General features: G+C 40.9%; 1 protein-coding gene across 2 annotated transcripts in view; it reads right to left on the reverse strand.

Annotated features, from left to right (window-relative positions):
- tenm1 (teneurin transmembrane protein 1) overlaps positions 1–16885 on the reverse strand; it is a 191752-nt gene that overhangs the window by 103696 nt on the left and 71171 nt on the right. The gene's annotated exons all lie outside the window — the stretch shown is intronic.

Consider the following 16885-nt stretch of genomic DNA (forward strand, 5'->3'; position numbering starts at 1 on the left):
CAGGCTCGCACTTTTCTCATCTGTGCATACATGCATGCATGCACACGCCTCCACAGTCGCCCACACTCCACCCCCTCCTGATGAAGAATACCTAATTAAAACTCCAAATAGTTCAAAGCCATTTGCTGCTACTTTCCTTTGCAGAAGCACAGAGGAGAGGGTTGCGAGGCGGGGAAATAAAACTGTTTTCTCTGAAAAATACCAGCAAATCTATGATGAGCTCTGAGAGTTGAAGCCAACAGGGTCCCATGCCTCACTCTGGCATCTACGGGGATCAGCAAATCACACATTTCTACTTTTGACTAGCACTAGCCACTATTGGTTTAGCTATCTACTCATGCACAATATGAGCTCTTCAAAGCAGAACACTGGCGATTACCAGGGCCATGAGGGAGACGTCATGCATCATTTAGCTCAAACTAATTGAACTGTCAGTCTGTGACGAGACCAGACATGGACACGCACAAGCTCCTCACGTCAGTGTGAGTACAAGTCAGTCATTTTTAAACATCTCTTGTTTTCTTTTTCTTTTTTAAAAAAAGGCGACGTGGGGGATTTTTCGCATAAACACTTTGCTGTGAAAGTACCTGTGATGATTCATTTTGATGCTGGGAAAAAAAGGATGTCAAACAGTAACCCAAATGATCTTCCTTGTACATTTAATTTCATGGATTTAGCTTCCAGCAAAATCCTTTCGGTTGTCTGGTACTGCCCGTACTGCATCCTTAGCAGACAGGTGGGAGGAGAACGCAAGCAGGTAGAAAGAAACTCGTGAAAAAAGCACACACACAGTGACAGTGGTCAAAATCACACTTATTTGACACTGACAGAATTAGCGAGAACGCCGCTGAAATTTCCTTTCGACCACGGCAATTATCTTTCTCTTAAAATACACCATAAAATATCATACCACACCTAAAAATGCAGGTTTGTATTCCTCGTCACAGTTTGTACGGCATTATATTTGGCAGTGGAGTGGAACAACTTATCATAGTTTCATAAATTAGTCTGTAAGAGTGCTGAGTGAGGGATGACAAGTTATTCCCAAACTGATACATTTGGCATTTCCACCATTAAGTCTCTCAGACTCCATTCTCTCCTCGCTTCCTCTCATCTGAATTGCTTTTCTTGCTCTCCATGTTTGTCTGGTGTCCCCCACACCTCTGCTGGCCAAGTATTACCCACTCCAGTTATGACTCTGCAGCGACAGTCCTCACTGGCTCTCCTACCTTCTCCTCGTCACCACTCCATCTCTCCTCAAAACACCCTCAGACCCCACTTCTCCTGCTCCTCCTCATCAGCCCTCCCCCCATTCTCTGTCTCTCTCACTCTCTTACTTTATGGCTGTTGACCTTTTGCTGGAACACTTAGCATCTAGAGTTGCACAGCATGCATGCACACACAAACACACACCGGAGCAAGAAGGGAACAAGGACCTCTGAGTGTGATGAGGAGATGATGGAAGAGTGAGCGTTTGAGCATATGCTCTTGTACTTTTGAGGATCTAATGTCCAAACAGTAATATTAATACCAGTGAGGACATATTTGTTGGTTTGTCACTTAAGCAAATGAATTCCGGGCATTTAAAACTGAGCACTCATAGAGCCCATAATATGGACAGGAATGGGAGTTTAATATATGTCTATCTTTTAGGCATGTAGAGGTTACAAGGTTTCAATTGCTGCAGGTTATTCAGTGCCAAAGAGACATGAAAAAAGATGAGCAACTGCTGAGCATGAAGGTTTATTCTTGACCTTAACCTTTATTCTGACAGACCCCTGAGTCACAGACAAATTAATATCGTTTTTGGACACACAAACGATACTGGCACAGTCGTCATAGAGATGTCCTGTCGTCCTGAGTTACGCTATCCTACACTCTAGAAAATCACAGAGACCTTGGAGAATCTGGATTATATCGTCAAATGAACTGTGGTGTTAGTTCTTATCTGTGATGATAAAAGGACATGCAGTCTCCTGAGGAAATATAAGAAAAAAAGTCAACTACAACCCCCTCAAACAATGTTGGATAAACTAGTAACGGAGTGTTTAATATAGGCCCTTTGTGACACCTTGATATTTTGACTGTTCGCATTTCTTTATTAGATCAAAAGGAGAAATAACTTAATAGAAAATAATTTTTCCCACAAAACCATGTAGAACGTTTAAACCTTCACTTGATGTTTTAGAAAATAAGCTTGCTTTCTTGGCAGGGTTATATGTACAGTAAATATGCAGGTACAGCTAGCTGCTAATTAGCTTAGCTTAGCTTAGCCCCATACATTTCTTATTTGTTTTAAACAAGGCCTCAGTCCAGTCCATTAATTCACTGCCTGTTTAACTCCTTTCCCTTTGTGCAGATTCTCCCTTTGACTGAGTTTCTTCCGATTTCCTGCCTCTTAGAAACAAAAGGGTGGGAAGTGCTGCTGAGCTAATATGCAGCAGAGCAGTGTCTGTAGCATATTTAGGAAATGCACTGGAGTTTAAACTATGTAGAGCCAAGAGAAAAAAAACTGAACAGAGAGCCAAAGCCTGTGCTTTCAAATCATGAGGAATACATGTACAGACATACTGACCTCATGATTTCAGACTCTGGCCATGTGTAACATACTCATCCACTGTTGTAAAAGTATTTACATAATAGAAACCCCCACCTGAACTTGTTAGTCCACATAACTGCCTGGAGACATTTCAAAGATGGCTACTGAGTGGCAAGAATTTAATCTAGAGAGACACCGGCACCTCTTTCCATTTAAAATACAGAGACGCTCTCACAGACTCACACTTCCACACAGTGTGCAGCCAGTTATGCGAGCAGCATGTGCTCAGCCTGACCCTTCATTCTCGCTCTCTTTTCCTCCTGCCTGTCTATCCATCCCTCTCAGCGTCCATCTTTCTCTCTTGTGCTTTGGCAAAGGCACACGTTAGTGAGAGGACTCTGAGTTAGTCCAGTCATTATAACTGGTGAAGGCGCGGTGGCGTCGGCAGCAGCACAGTGGCAGCGATGAGCAGCAGTGCAGTGAGCTAACAGGCTGAGGCGCGCGCACACATGAATCATTGATCAGTGTGACAGTGAGATGACTGCCAGAGGTAATAGGACGGTACCGCTGTGAGGGGGGTTCTGTGCTGTACCCTCGCTGTCGGCTACCCCGCCGAGATGTGTGCGGAGGATGAGAAAAGCTGAAGAGAAGAGCGTGGGGTGGAGGGAGCGAGAAACAGACAGTTCACTATTAAAAGAAGGAGGTACTTGATGTGGCTTTTTTCAGGTTTTCTTAAACTACCGTGGAGAGAAATGAGAGAACAGAGAAGAATTCAAGCTGGTGGAAATTTAGTAGCAAAGTGAGGCTTGCTGAGATAGCAGCAGCATCATAAGCTTTCTCACATTAGCGGCTAAAACGCAAAGATGTACAGATTACATAGGAGACAAACCATTTCAGGTGGTCGACATGGCGACAATACTAGCATGCAGCATTCGCTCTTGTTGTCAGGCATGTATGTGTCTCCAGATTAGATAAAAAATGATTGCGTGCTCCGATGACGATTAGATTTCACACTTGTGGTGGGAGAAAGTGGGAGATGTGCGTGTGAGCATGCATGTGTTCATTCCTCTTTAACCACTGAAGTAAACCAGATGTCATTATCAAGTATTTGTATCAGTCCTGGGCAGAGCTGTGGGGCACAATGGGGGTGATTGACTGTGAATATACTGCCTTATCGATAAGCATTACAGCCAAGGTAGCACTGCAGTCAGTTAAAAATGATTTATCAATACCCTCACACAAGTGGAAACACATCCAGGCCTGATTGCCAAGTCCTTTTTCGCTCGTAGACATGGCTAACCGCCGACTATATTCTGTCTGACAACCAAAGACTACAGCCGGCTTTGCCCAGCAGCAAACACTTTCAAGCACATCAGTCATTCGATTTAGTGTGTAGTTTAGCATGTACAGTAAAGGCAATTGCTCATCCAAGTTCTGCATGGCTGTGTCAGCCTCTAGCTAAGCCAAAACTTCTGAGGGATGGGAGAAAGAGAGGCGGGGGGGGGAGAGTAAAAAAGAGGAGAGACAAATGGGGAAAAAACAAGTGTGAAGGAGAGTGAAGGAGAGGGACTTCAGAGCCAATAAAACAAATCTGTGTCTAAGTCAACGTTAGAGTAGAGACTAAGAGCGGGGGGTCCGCATTTTCGCCTGTCGACCCTCGCTTCACTCTGACAGACGAGAGGTGCTAAAGTGTTTTTCTTACTCCCCTCCACAAACTCCTTGAAAGCTACTAATGCCACTGTCAAGACTGTTTAACTGTGTGCTTTTTGCATGCATGACGGACTGTCTTTCGTGTGTGTGTGAGAGAGCATGAGCAGAGGCTCATTGCCGCAATTTCTTAACCGGTATAAACCTCAGGACTCATCATTGGTTTGACCTTGCTAATCTGAAATGGGACGTCTCGCTCGGATAAAGGGATGAAATGACGGAAAGAAGGATAAAGGAAGAGCGGAGGTGGTGACACACTTCACGCGTCTTCAATGATGAGATTTGCTGTACATGCCGGTGTTTATTTACCAGTAAAACTCGCTGTCACACTTATCTAGTTAGTCACGGTTGCGACAGTACACCAAGTCCAACAGATCACAGCTTTCTTCTTCACGCATTTCTCTGTTGTTCTTTCATTTCCCATCACGCCTCCTCTCTCTTTCTGTCAGAGTCCCCCCATCTCTCTCCATCTGTCTCCCACTAGCTGTCTCACTGATCTGGTCTCTTACTGAAAGCTGAGTAATGTTACGGCGGGCAGGATATTACTCAATGAGCAGGGGATTGCCGCCATGTTACATTTCCCTCTGGCAGCCACCATCTACAACCGCTGCGAGCTGAAATGCTGCAGACAAACAGCAACGCAGCACCGCCGGTCACATACAAGCTCCATCTCTGCTGGTTTGGAGCGTGGGTGCATGCCTACATTTGTGTGTGTGATAGAGAGGATCGGGAAGATAAGGAAATGCGTGTGTGTGAGTTGCCGCGCGGCGCCTACCGTGCACCCAGTGTACCGTTGGAGCTATTGAGGCTATTTTATTGCAGCTTCTCTGACCTTCTGGAGACATTTTACCAAAGGGCTCTCTCACCATTCAGAGCTTTCTGACCACAGTCTGTCTACCCATTTAAAGCAATTTTACCAAAGGCTCCTGTAGCTGTTAGGGCAGTTTTAGCAAAGGCCAGCGGGTTTCTTAGAGCTGCATCAGACGACCAAAATAGAGGACTGAAAACAAAGAGAAACTGGAACAATCAATACAAACCCCAATGAGGCATGAAGCAGCTGGGTGAAAGAAGCTGGAGGTGAGGCGCGTGCTCACATGCACGGAAACACACAGAATCCAATCACAAAGTCACACATGCACCGTCTTGCACATACAAACACACACACACAAGTTTGGACTCGTCAAGGACGAGTATTTAAGGATCATTATTTAGGCAATAATACAGTTTAAACCAATATTCAGCCTGAATTGGTCTCCATTCACACAAAAGAACACCGAGCACGACAGACTATAGTAAGCAAGCAGACTTTGGTTCCATTAATTGAAAAGCAAAGAGAGAAATGAGAAGGATCTACAAATGTGCTGCCAGTTACACACCATTATGCATCGTTCTGTATGCCTAGAAATAAATAAATAACTGAAATGCATGGCTAAAATACAGCACATTGTATGAATACATGTATTTGTGCTAAAAAAAAATTATGTTTTTACTCTTCAAAATCTGAATAAATACATATGTTTTAATTAACTAATGAGTCATTAGCTCACAGCATATACAGTAAAGTGACTGTCCTGTAAATATGAGATAAATATGCTTGAAAACATCTGTCGGGACAAAAAGGATAAAGCCAACATCAGCACAGAGCACCTCTGCATTAGCTGCTGTACTGTGATTGAGTCGCTCTGTGTGTGACAGCGTTTTTTGTGTCCAACTTAACCGCTCTCAGCCAGAACACTCCGAATAGAAAGGATTCTACTTTCCCGGCACTACTGGAAACAAGCTGTAGCAGCCAATCTTACCCACTCAGCATTGCTGAGTAGATAATTGGTTGCCAGTTGCCCTCCATGACAGAGCCACACAATGAAGAGCATCGCCGCTGATCCCAGACAAACAGGCAACCACCTGTTCAGAAGCTTTCCTTCGGGGGAAGGTAACATTTCATTAGAGCTACGCCAACTCAGCACCTCAACGGCTTCTTCCCGACAGCCATCACCAGACTGAGCTGACCCTCTAACATTACCTCTATACACAATCTATGGCCTACTGCCCACCACCTGCTATCAGAACAGACTGCAAACCTCTTCGTGCAAACTGCTCACTCTATTGAGGTCATTACTGCTACACACTAGTTTCTGTAAGCTAACGAATGCATTGCAATGCAGTATTTTTAAAAAGACCTCATTAGTACTGCCTCCACAGTCTTGCAGTGTTTTTTTCCCCAGCTTTTGTCCATCTGCCGATTATTTCAGTAGCTCGTGTCACTGAAGGTTCAAAATCCATGAAGCATTTTTGCACTGACTGCTTAGCACAGCATGCTGCGCAGTGGCTGGAAGACTGTGCTGTCTGATTGCATATAGGGTTCAGTTCAGATGGAATAAAAGTACGAGATCCTCAGCTGAGTGAATCAGCACAGTTGAGCTCTTCCCATTTAGACTTGGACCATCCTTTTATTTATGTCTTGTAGATGGATTTATTCAAAGTCTTTGCTTCTTTGTCCTTTCTATATGTACGCTGAAAATCAGGCCGTGGACTTTTCACTCTCATTCACAGTAATTACTGTTCTAATCGAACTGGAAACATATTTACATTGAGAATTTTGTTTTAGTAAAACATGTAGCAATATAGTGGTTTTTTTTCCATAGTTTGTGACACATTTAAAAGTTCAATATTTTAGTATTAACTAGTAAAATTAAACATTTCTTAATAAGTTCACTTCTATTACCGTTCATACCACTTAACTGTGCAACATGCAGGCCCTGTGTTTGGCTGTTGGTAGGAAGAAGAGGGCCTTGTTGTCACAACAGGAGAAAATATCTTAGGTAAAGCAAGGAATACTAAATATTTTCTTCACTAGCAATACCAGTTTTCATGTGTTCTCAGCTCCATATCAAAGTGAGGTCCTTTGTTCACGTTTCTGTGTTTGCTATGTTTGCTATTAAACTGTGACAAGTTAAACGAGAGCCCAGAGCACTAGTGTTAAAAAAGAACAAAGCTACCAAGTATTGTGTCCAAGCTGGGAAAGCCTTTCTCATTTCAGTCTCTGAGAAACCGTGTCTGTGATAGGAACTACCATGTCTAAACACTTCCAAATAATATTCAACTTTCAGGAATCACAAGTGGTGTGCTGGTCAGCACCGTTACTTCACAGCAAGAAGGTTTAGGTTGAATGTATTTATGTGAGTATTTCCTGGTAAACCATCTTCCTCCCACATTCCAAAGAGATGCTTGGGGTTGGTGATCAGAAACTGGCCATAGGTGTGACTTTGAGTGGGAGTGGTGGTTTGTCTCTATGTGTTAGTCCTGATCGATGGCCTGTCCAGGCAGTACCCTGCCTCGTGTCCTGTGACAGCTGGGATAGCCACCCCTTGTGACCCCTTGTGATTCAATAAGTAGAAGAAAATGGATGGACAGGTAGGAGAAGCCTAAAGGTAACATGCACATCCATTCAGTCTAACTTTTACATATTGATAACATTATATAGTTTCTGTATATTCAGCCTAGATCTACCTCCAACTCTATACTTCTGAATAACTGTGCAATCAGTAACGATAAAAGCACACACAATGTTATTCATGCACTCTGAATGGGGCTGCATTCATTTTCGCTGTACCTTTTGTGCAATGAAAATAAAGATTCTGACTCTATTTCTGTTACGTACTTTGTCACTAGCTTTGTTACTTTTCTACATTTTAAAAACACCACAGGAACTTTTTGACCAGACATAAGGTAAGTTATTAAAGCACTGCAAGTGCTCTAGCTCCTATAACAGCCACTTTTAGTCTGTCACCAATGTCTGGGACATTACAAAAAATCCTTTTTGTAGGTTTGAAGTCAATCAAAATGTTTTTATTTGAAAAATCTAACTTTTATGCAAGGTGACAAAGAATTATACTGAACACGATGACAAGGTTGGAATAAAATAAAATAAAATAAAAATTTTGTCCTTAAAAATGTGTTTTTGTTATAAAACGAAGTCACGTATCAGCAGATAGAACTTTGCAAATCTTTGGTATTCACCAAATGTTTCCTGAAGTGCTTCCCACGAACTGGTTTGACAGGCAGCTGGACACTTCTCACATATCACACGGTCATGCTGTCTCCCCAAACAGCTCAACAGGGTTGAGGGTTAGAGAGATTGTGCTGGCCACTCCATCACAGGCAGAGACCACCTGACTTTGTTTCTGATCAGCTCTTAGAAAGTACGGAGCCACCACTGTTTTAAAGCACAGGCTTACTGGAGCTCAAGCTGTGGGGTCTGACGATGTAAAGGGTCCAAGTGGCTTTAGGTGGGGAGAATGAAATCAACCTTGCATTTTTGCACAATGGCCAATTCTCATGCTTCTGGTAGGCGCCAAACTCTTTCAATGTCTGTGTCGCGCTTTCATACTGCCTAAACTAATCTCATGCTAAATAAGAAAGCCTTTACGACAAAAAAAAAAAAAAAAAAACTGTTGTAAAATTTAACATTATTTTTTTTCTTCCAGGTCTGAACAGCAGGCTTTTTCCACATTTCTTGCCTCATTCACTTTGCTCCGCAATTCCACATCTATTACAAACTGAAATGTCCGTAAAAAAGTCATACCAGTGAGTGGTGAGAGACTCGCTCGCATGTCTAGAAAGTATAATAAAAGTGCTTTGATAAAACATTATCAAGAGCTGAAGTTGTGTTTGTTGCTTAGAGCTGTGCCCGTCTGCGGAGTTTATTTAGTAGCTGCAGCGTCAGACGGCAGCAGGATCCATCCACGAGCGTCTTCAAAGCGAGAGAGTCATGCGCATTTACATAGTCAGTACAACAGAGGTAACATCATCATTATTCACAACTATTAATTATTCCCTACACAGAGACGGGATCAATCAGGTTCTAAAGGCAAATGAGATTGTGTTCGTTTCTACTCTGCATCATGTTTATTACTGTGTACGCATTAATTGTGGTTGATGTTTTTGCAGTTGGGATGCGGTTGAGAGGTCATTGACCTGTTTACGAGGGAACTGGCTGTGACTGATAGACGTCCACAGGGTATGGCACGGGGTTGGAAAATAGAGTGGTAGCCTTCTTGGTTCAACTTCTCAGTTATCTTCCAGAACACTCCCGCTTAGCACCACCCAAACAACCCTAATGAGCACTCCTCCAACATCTTACTTGATCCTACAAATGTTCTTCTTTTTAATCTGAACACCTCCCTCTACGTTCTTATATCCAACACTGGTTCTCTTTCACCCATCCTAATAGTTTCCATTCAGTGGTCAGTCCCATGTACAACATCTCTGCCTCAAAGGTAAGCATGCTGGAGTTGCCTCCTAACTGGTCATTTTGAGACTGGTGCCATTTAATGCAGCTGCCAGCTCCTATGTGCGGTTACCCCTTCTGAAACTACAGACCCTTATGTACTTGTCCTCTTGCTCACATTTCTTTTATTCATTTTAAGACCAGCTGGTGCTGTTCCGTGAAGCTAGCAGCCTACAACCTAATGTTTTTTATGGCATTTTTCCCACGAGGCATAGCCCTGGTTTTTTTACAGAACGATTATTCTGACGAGTTTCGAAACAAAGTTGTTGTTGTTTTTCTGTTGTTTTCTTTTTTATGGCCATTTTCAGGCTATAATCAAACCCACAGAGGCTGTTGCTACACACACTCAAATAACCAAATTTATTGCTTCTTTAATCAGTGCAACAGTTTTTTGCATAATTGGGATTTTTTTTGGTTTTCTAATTATAAAAACATTACTTCACATAACACAATGTGCTACTGGAATACAGAACTGATGAATGTTCATTAAAAATTATGAATGATTTATAATTAATAGTCACTTCTTTTAAATGTCTGTTACAACATGTGTACTAAATGAGTCATTTTGATACAAACAAATCTGTGTTTGTCAAACGTTTCACTTTTCTGGGGTTAAACATCGATATGGATTTATGTGTTTTAAAAAAATATATAACAAGCCCCACTGGTAGGTTTGTGAGGCTTGTATCAGATAGGCTGGAAACTGTAATGGAGATTTGTTTGTTTTGTACGAAGGTTTTTCTTAGTCTTCCTAGATAAGCTAGATATTAGATTATTGGTTAATGATCTCAGACATGATTTGTAATTCATTTATAGCCAGTAGATGCTCTTTGTTTGGCTCACATTAGCTCAGCAATCGTGACAGCAGTCGGCTGCAGTGTCTATACCCTAACGTCTTCTGTCACACGGTGAAAGCAGATGAAGCAGCTTAAAGAGTAAAAATTATTTCGCCTTGATTGTAACATCAGCTGCTACATTTTTAGGCATTGTATATAAAAACAGCCGCAGACAACACATTAGACTTTTTTGACTAATTCTAGCTTTTATTTCATTTCAGTTAATGAACTCTGATCTGCATATATCTACAATTTGGAGATAATTGCTATAAACAAAGAATTAGAATAATACGAATGCAGATTTGTGTCTTTTATCTGTTTTTAAAAGGTTTTTGACAGGAAACAGCCAAGAAAATGATAATATTGATAAATGGAGGCTTACTGAATAATATTCAAAGCTCTTTTTTGGATGTCAGCTGCATTTTGCTACATTCTCTGTCACACTGCTTTAATACTGTTGAGGTCTGGGATCTGGGGAGGCCAATCCATCACTGATAGCATTCCCATTACCAGATGGTATTGTGTGATGGATCATCTGACTGTAGTTTCTGTGTTCATAACTCAAACCTCAACACAACTGGCTGAAATTCAGCACCAAATAATGACACAGCCTCCACTGTGTTTTACAGATGGCTGTAGACACTCGCTGCTGTTCCTCTCTCCTGACCTTTTCCATACAAATTGACAACTAAATAAAGTAAAATCTGGATTCATGACTCCATCAGACACTGATTTTCAGTCCAGTTCTTGTGTAATTTGGCTACAACAGCCTTTTCTCCCTGTTTCCCTTCCTCAAGAACAGCTTCTTCACAACAACCCTGCCACTGAGACCATTACTGATGTGGCTTCACTGAACAGTAGATGGATCAACTGAAGGGCCAGATGCATCTTTCAGCTCCTCTGTCAGGTCTTTGCTGGATTTTCCCCCCCTGTTTCTTAAGGACATGACTTTCACATACTGTTCCTTTGCTCAAGATAGCCCTTTAGGTCTGCCACGTTGTCTTTTGTCCTCCACTTGTCCGGTTTCCTCAGTTTTTTAAGGATGCACTGCACACCATGCCAAAGTTTTCATCTAATAGCTCACAGGGAATCAACTTGTTGGTGCAAAAAAATTGTTTTATGCCTGCACCACTGTGTTATCCTGGGGGAAAAAGAGGATTTTATGTCAGTCTGCTCCTAACAAAGTCTGTCTGTCTGTTAAATGTAGACACAGCAGTGGTTCATCCCTTGATTTAGTTTTTTATGCTTTAATGATTCGTGGGTCAGTGTTCGCAAAGCATAACAAAAACCAAAAAAACAATATTGCCATTGAAAATGGGCAGGTAAAGAAATGAGGAGTGGCTTGAGACTTTTGCACAAGACTGTACATCAAGTCAATTTCCTCCACTGTTTTTGTTGCATAATGTTCTCCTCAAATCACATTTGCAGTTGCCCAACTTGGAAGCCAGGGAGGTCAACAACATAGACTAGAACAAGCACTTCATTTATGATAAGCTGTAATCAGCTCAGAGCTTTGAGACAGACAGGCCTGCTAGGACGTTTAGAGGAGAAATCCACATTGAGAGTGAAGAACCTAAAATCCCTGCCTCAGTTTGAAGCTGTCAAACATACCATGTGTTATATTATACATAAAATTAAGATACTTTTTAAAAAAATTATAAATGTATCTGTTGATTTTCTGATAGCAATTGATTTATCAGAGTGTCTAGAGTGTGAAATTGCTTGTTTTGTGCAACAGAAAAATTATTTAAATCACCAATTTATCACATTTAGGAATACAAAACCAAAACATGAATTTCATTAATCTTTACAAATAAAAAAAAAAACAAAACGTTATCAGTTCATTTTGTTGTCAACTTTAACTGAAGTGAAAAACAATTTCAGCACCGTGTACATAAACATTGGAGCTGACAACGGAGAACTGATTAATCATGAGAATTTTTCAAGCACAGCTGCCAAACATTTGCTTGTTCCAGCCTCTGAGACTGGTGTGCTACTTTGCCTTTTATTCCTTTGAGCAGAATATATTTGGAGATTTGGAAGAAGCCATTCACTGGAAGGCATCACCCTAGGCTCTGGAAAATCAAATTAAGACAATAATCTGTGGCTTTATCTTAATGGAAATAATCATTAGCTCTAATAAACACATGTTTTTTCTTTTAAGCACAGTTGGAAACTGCACTGTGTTTGACCTCTCTGATTAATATGCAACGTTTAAGGGCAGATGCTCGGATTTGCAATCAAACTGTGAAAGTAGATTTGCGCAAAGGAAAAAAAGACATGAATGTAATAAACTTAAAGCCACTAACAAGTCATTTGGCTCTTTATGGAACCAAAAGCCCCCCCAAAGCGACACATACTGCACAGCAGAACCACAAAGACGATCATAGCTGAAAGTGCACGCTGTGTCTTTGTGCATGCATGCGTGTGTGTGTGTGTGTCTGTGGGACCAAATGTGATTTGAAGGTGATTATTTGATTGCAGGGTGCTGCTGACTTGCTCATTTCACCTGAATCAGAAGCTTCTCCCTGTTGCCATAGAGATGATTATCATTCACAAGTGAAACATCCCACCCTCTCTCATATTTGATTGAGCAACTGAGGATTGTAACCATTTAAAACAGCAAGACATTCATTAATGCAGAAAATACTCTAATTAGCTTTTTCTGACAGCATGATAAAGCAATGGTAGGTAGTTTTTTTTTCTTCTTCTTCTTCTTTTTTAACGCAGGCTTAAATGAGGCTCAAAATAGAAAAATGAGTTACGGGTAGTGTTGTCAGTAGCAATATTCTTCAAGATTACAGATGCAATCTTAATCTGTCCTCTATCTCTCCTTAAATGCCCCTTTCACTATCATAATGCCTGCCTCTCATATCTGATGGCCGTGTTGTGCTTAATAACAAGCTATGACTTGGGGAGGGAGGGGCGCGTTGGGGGATAAACAAATTAACAAAGCTATTCGCAGCCCCTGCAACACCAGGGGGTATGGGAGGAGAGGAGAGAGGGCAGTAAAGGAAGAGAGGATGGCTGCCTTAGCTAATCACAACAGGGGGCACACACCGCAATCACTTAGGCACAGCATTATCTCCGCAATCATGCATCGTCCTATTGTTGTGCTAATTGGAATTCTTAATTTGAAATACAATATTATTGCTTCATTATTTGGTGGGTTACTTTGCTTCAAATTAATAAACAAAGTCACATAACTTACACACAGAGCTTTAGAGACAATAAAGACGATGGTTTTCGAAGGGTGTTAGGAACGGCTTCCCAGCTGTTAAGAAACCGCTGGCAGGACGGCGCTGACCGTTAAACCGCTCGTCCACTCCGCGTCCTCACAGAGCACGCGGGATCAGTTACAAGCTTAGTTACAAGCTTAGTTACAAGCTTAGTTACACGCCGAAGCACTGTGGAAAGCAGTATAAGGTTTGGCCGAGAGTCATGAAAAAAAGACGAAGATTGAGCCAAAACTGACAGCTGCGTTAAAACGATTTCCACCGAGGGGAGGAACCATCTCCAACGCTCTGAAATGTTAGGCTCCAGCTTGGCACGCCTGTAAAGGAATATGTCATGTTCATATCCTGCAAATAATCAGCAGTGTCTGCGGAATAAAACTGCAGAAGATATACACACAACATTTTACCTATTGCAAGATAAGGAAAAGAAAAAGTATGTGGGGCATCCATGAATCTACCTGCTTATTAATCCGCAAAAGGTTTGAAGAGCCAAAACAAGTAAAGGAATGAATTGGAAAAATAAAGCAAAATAAGTAAATGTTAGTTTTTCAAGTCAACCTACATAAAACCGGAAGAAAAGCAAAGACTGTCAGTATGTTTGACATCTCGCTTGACTTCAATTCACCTAAATGACTCATCAATTATCCACATTGTTTCTGTTGGCTGTCAGAGATAGTTTCTGCATTTACTGGGTGAAAAAGGTAAAAATAATTTGGCTGAGAAACATGTTCAACATGTAAAACTGATAAATAGATATAACATAAGTCTGACAAATGGATACTGGATACGGCAGGCACTGATCATATTGTGAAAAGCTAAACTAAAGACAAACATGACTGCATTTTCAAAGCAGAGTGAACTCATTTCATTCTGGATTATATTATGATAATGAGAAGAAGCGATTTGAAATCAATAAACGGGCAAAAGTCAGCACGGCGAGTATTTCGATGAAGATGAGAAAGTGCACTGGGACATTTTTTTTCTTCCCCTCTTCCTGTCAGTGGCTGTTAATTAATTCATTAAAATTACTGAATCATTATGTAATGAGAGAACCTAATCATCCTGTGGCCTGTGTCTCAACCTCTCCCCCTAGACAAAGACATTAAGTCCATGACCACTTTAATCTTGCAATTTGAATGCCTTTGATTTACAGGCTAACATATCATCTGTGCTTACATCCCATACGTCTTGGTGCGGTTGCCATGGTGACGTCAACACGGAGATCAATCACTGCCAAACAGGAGCGGAGCATGACACCAATTAAAAGGTGATGTCGTCTCCGAGTCATCACTCACACTCCTCACTAATGCACTAATTACCGGGGCTGGGACATTAATGGAATAGCATGGTTCAGCCTGGGGATTAATCTGCATGGATTCGCTTGTGTATGTGTGATGTCTGTCTGTGATCTGTGTGAGTGTGTGTGTGTATGTATGTGTGTGTGTGTGTGTGTGTGTGTGATTAATGCAAACCCCCGCCCTGCTCCAGCGTGACCTTGAGTACCACCACAGGAGGGAAATGAACTAGCTGGGTGGAGGGTTGGGATATCTGCACTTGGGGCAGCGGAGGGGAGCCGATGTGCTGCGGTCGAGGGCCCGGCCAAGGTTGAGGCTAAGCAGGGAGATGAAGCAATTGGAGGGGATCGATGATTAAATTTGGTGTTTGACTTTGACAAACTCTGCTAATGATCTTCCAGACCACAGACCTACTCAACAACTTTCCAGTTTTTAAGACTCTAATTACTGCAAAGATAGCTTCAGTCATAAAAACTGAACTTGATCTGCTTTCATGAGAACATTTAGATCCTTTGCACAAGGAAAATTAACAAAACTGCAGTTTAACAGTTACAATTAAAGGTATGACCAATAAACGCCCTGCGGTGACAATACAATTCAATTATTAACTTCACTATTTTTACATCTTCCCGTATAAGTTGATTTATTAAATTCTCCAACTTTTATTCCTCTCCAGAACTGAGTCTGATCCCATATTTCCATTTAGCGTCACACAGATGCAATTACTGTTGAACTTTTATTTGGCAAACATTAATTTTCACAAGGTAGTGCAGAGTAGAGTTGCATTATTTCCTCCGTAACTAACAGAAGACTTGATGAAATGCAATCGGCCATGTTTTTGGGTGCTAAACAATAATACAATTTATGTAATTTAACTAATTTAAGATGAGACTAAAATATAAAATTTAATGCAAGAAGACAAAATGTAAGAACTTTTATATTAATAGTTATTTCAAATAGGTTGTTGCTTATTGCTACTTATAGCTTAACTCTTGCTGTTGTCTAGTTTAATCTATAATAGTACACCGTATTTAATATTTCATGTGTAAGTAAGTAAATGTTATTTTTGTAGCACATTTAAAACCAAAAAGTTGCACTTTTACACCAAAACTAAAACCGAATAAACAGATTCCCAAAAAATGTATGCTAGACACATTCACAATGTTTACATGAAACAGTCCAACAGCAACCAATCAACAGTTTCCATAAGCTTGACAGAAAAGCTTATCTAAGCCTTTAGCTTAGACTTAAAAACAGTCACAGTTCATGTTCATGTCTGAGGTCATTGGGGAGTTTTGATGCAACAGCATCAAAGACACAAGCTCCTTTTGAAATAAGCTTCAACCGCAGGATGATCAGGAGTGATTGAGGAGCAGACCTTAATGGTCTTGAGGGGACATATAGGCACAGTTTATATGTTAAATCTGTGAACTAGTACTTTGTGTAGCGTACTAAAATGCAGGCAATAGTTCTGCAGCCGGTGTTGAGCTTATTAATTTTAGGTTATCTTGGTTTATTAGTGAAAACTATACAAAACAAAAAGGATGAAAAATAACCAAAACAAAGTGCAGTAATGACATTTACAAAGTTATGATTAATCTGAAATAAAATGTGGGGGTTAAATAGGAAGTCTTTGCTTTTAGCGAATGAAAAATCAAATTAATTAATCATTAAAGGGGAAAAAAAATCGACAAATATGTAAACAGTAAAAAAAAGAAGAAAAGGTGCAGGCAATTAGGTGCTAAGCTTAGACAAACCTGGATTGATTAATATAATAAAATCACCAAGGGAGAAGTTTAATAAGGTTGTGCAACTTTGTGTAGCTGTGTGTATGTGTGAGTGTGGGAGAGAGACTGTGTGAAAAACATCAAATAAGTCACTGCATGTGTGGATTCCTCAAATATTAGTTTTGTGAGCTTTGGTCCAGAACAGCTAATTTACAATTTAGAATATCCTTTGGAGTGAAGACAATGCAATACTGCTTC

The sequence above is a fragment of the Neolamprologus brichardi genome, chromosome 2, assembly GCF_056152115.1.
Source record: "Neolamprologus brichardi isolate AB-2024 chromosome 2, ASM5615211v1, whole genome shotgun sequence".
Lineage (NCBI taxonomy): Eukaryota > Metazoa > Chordata > Actinopteri > Cichliformes > Cichlidae > Neolamprologus > Neolamprologus brichardi.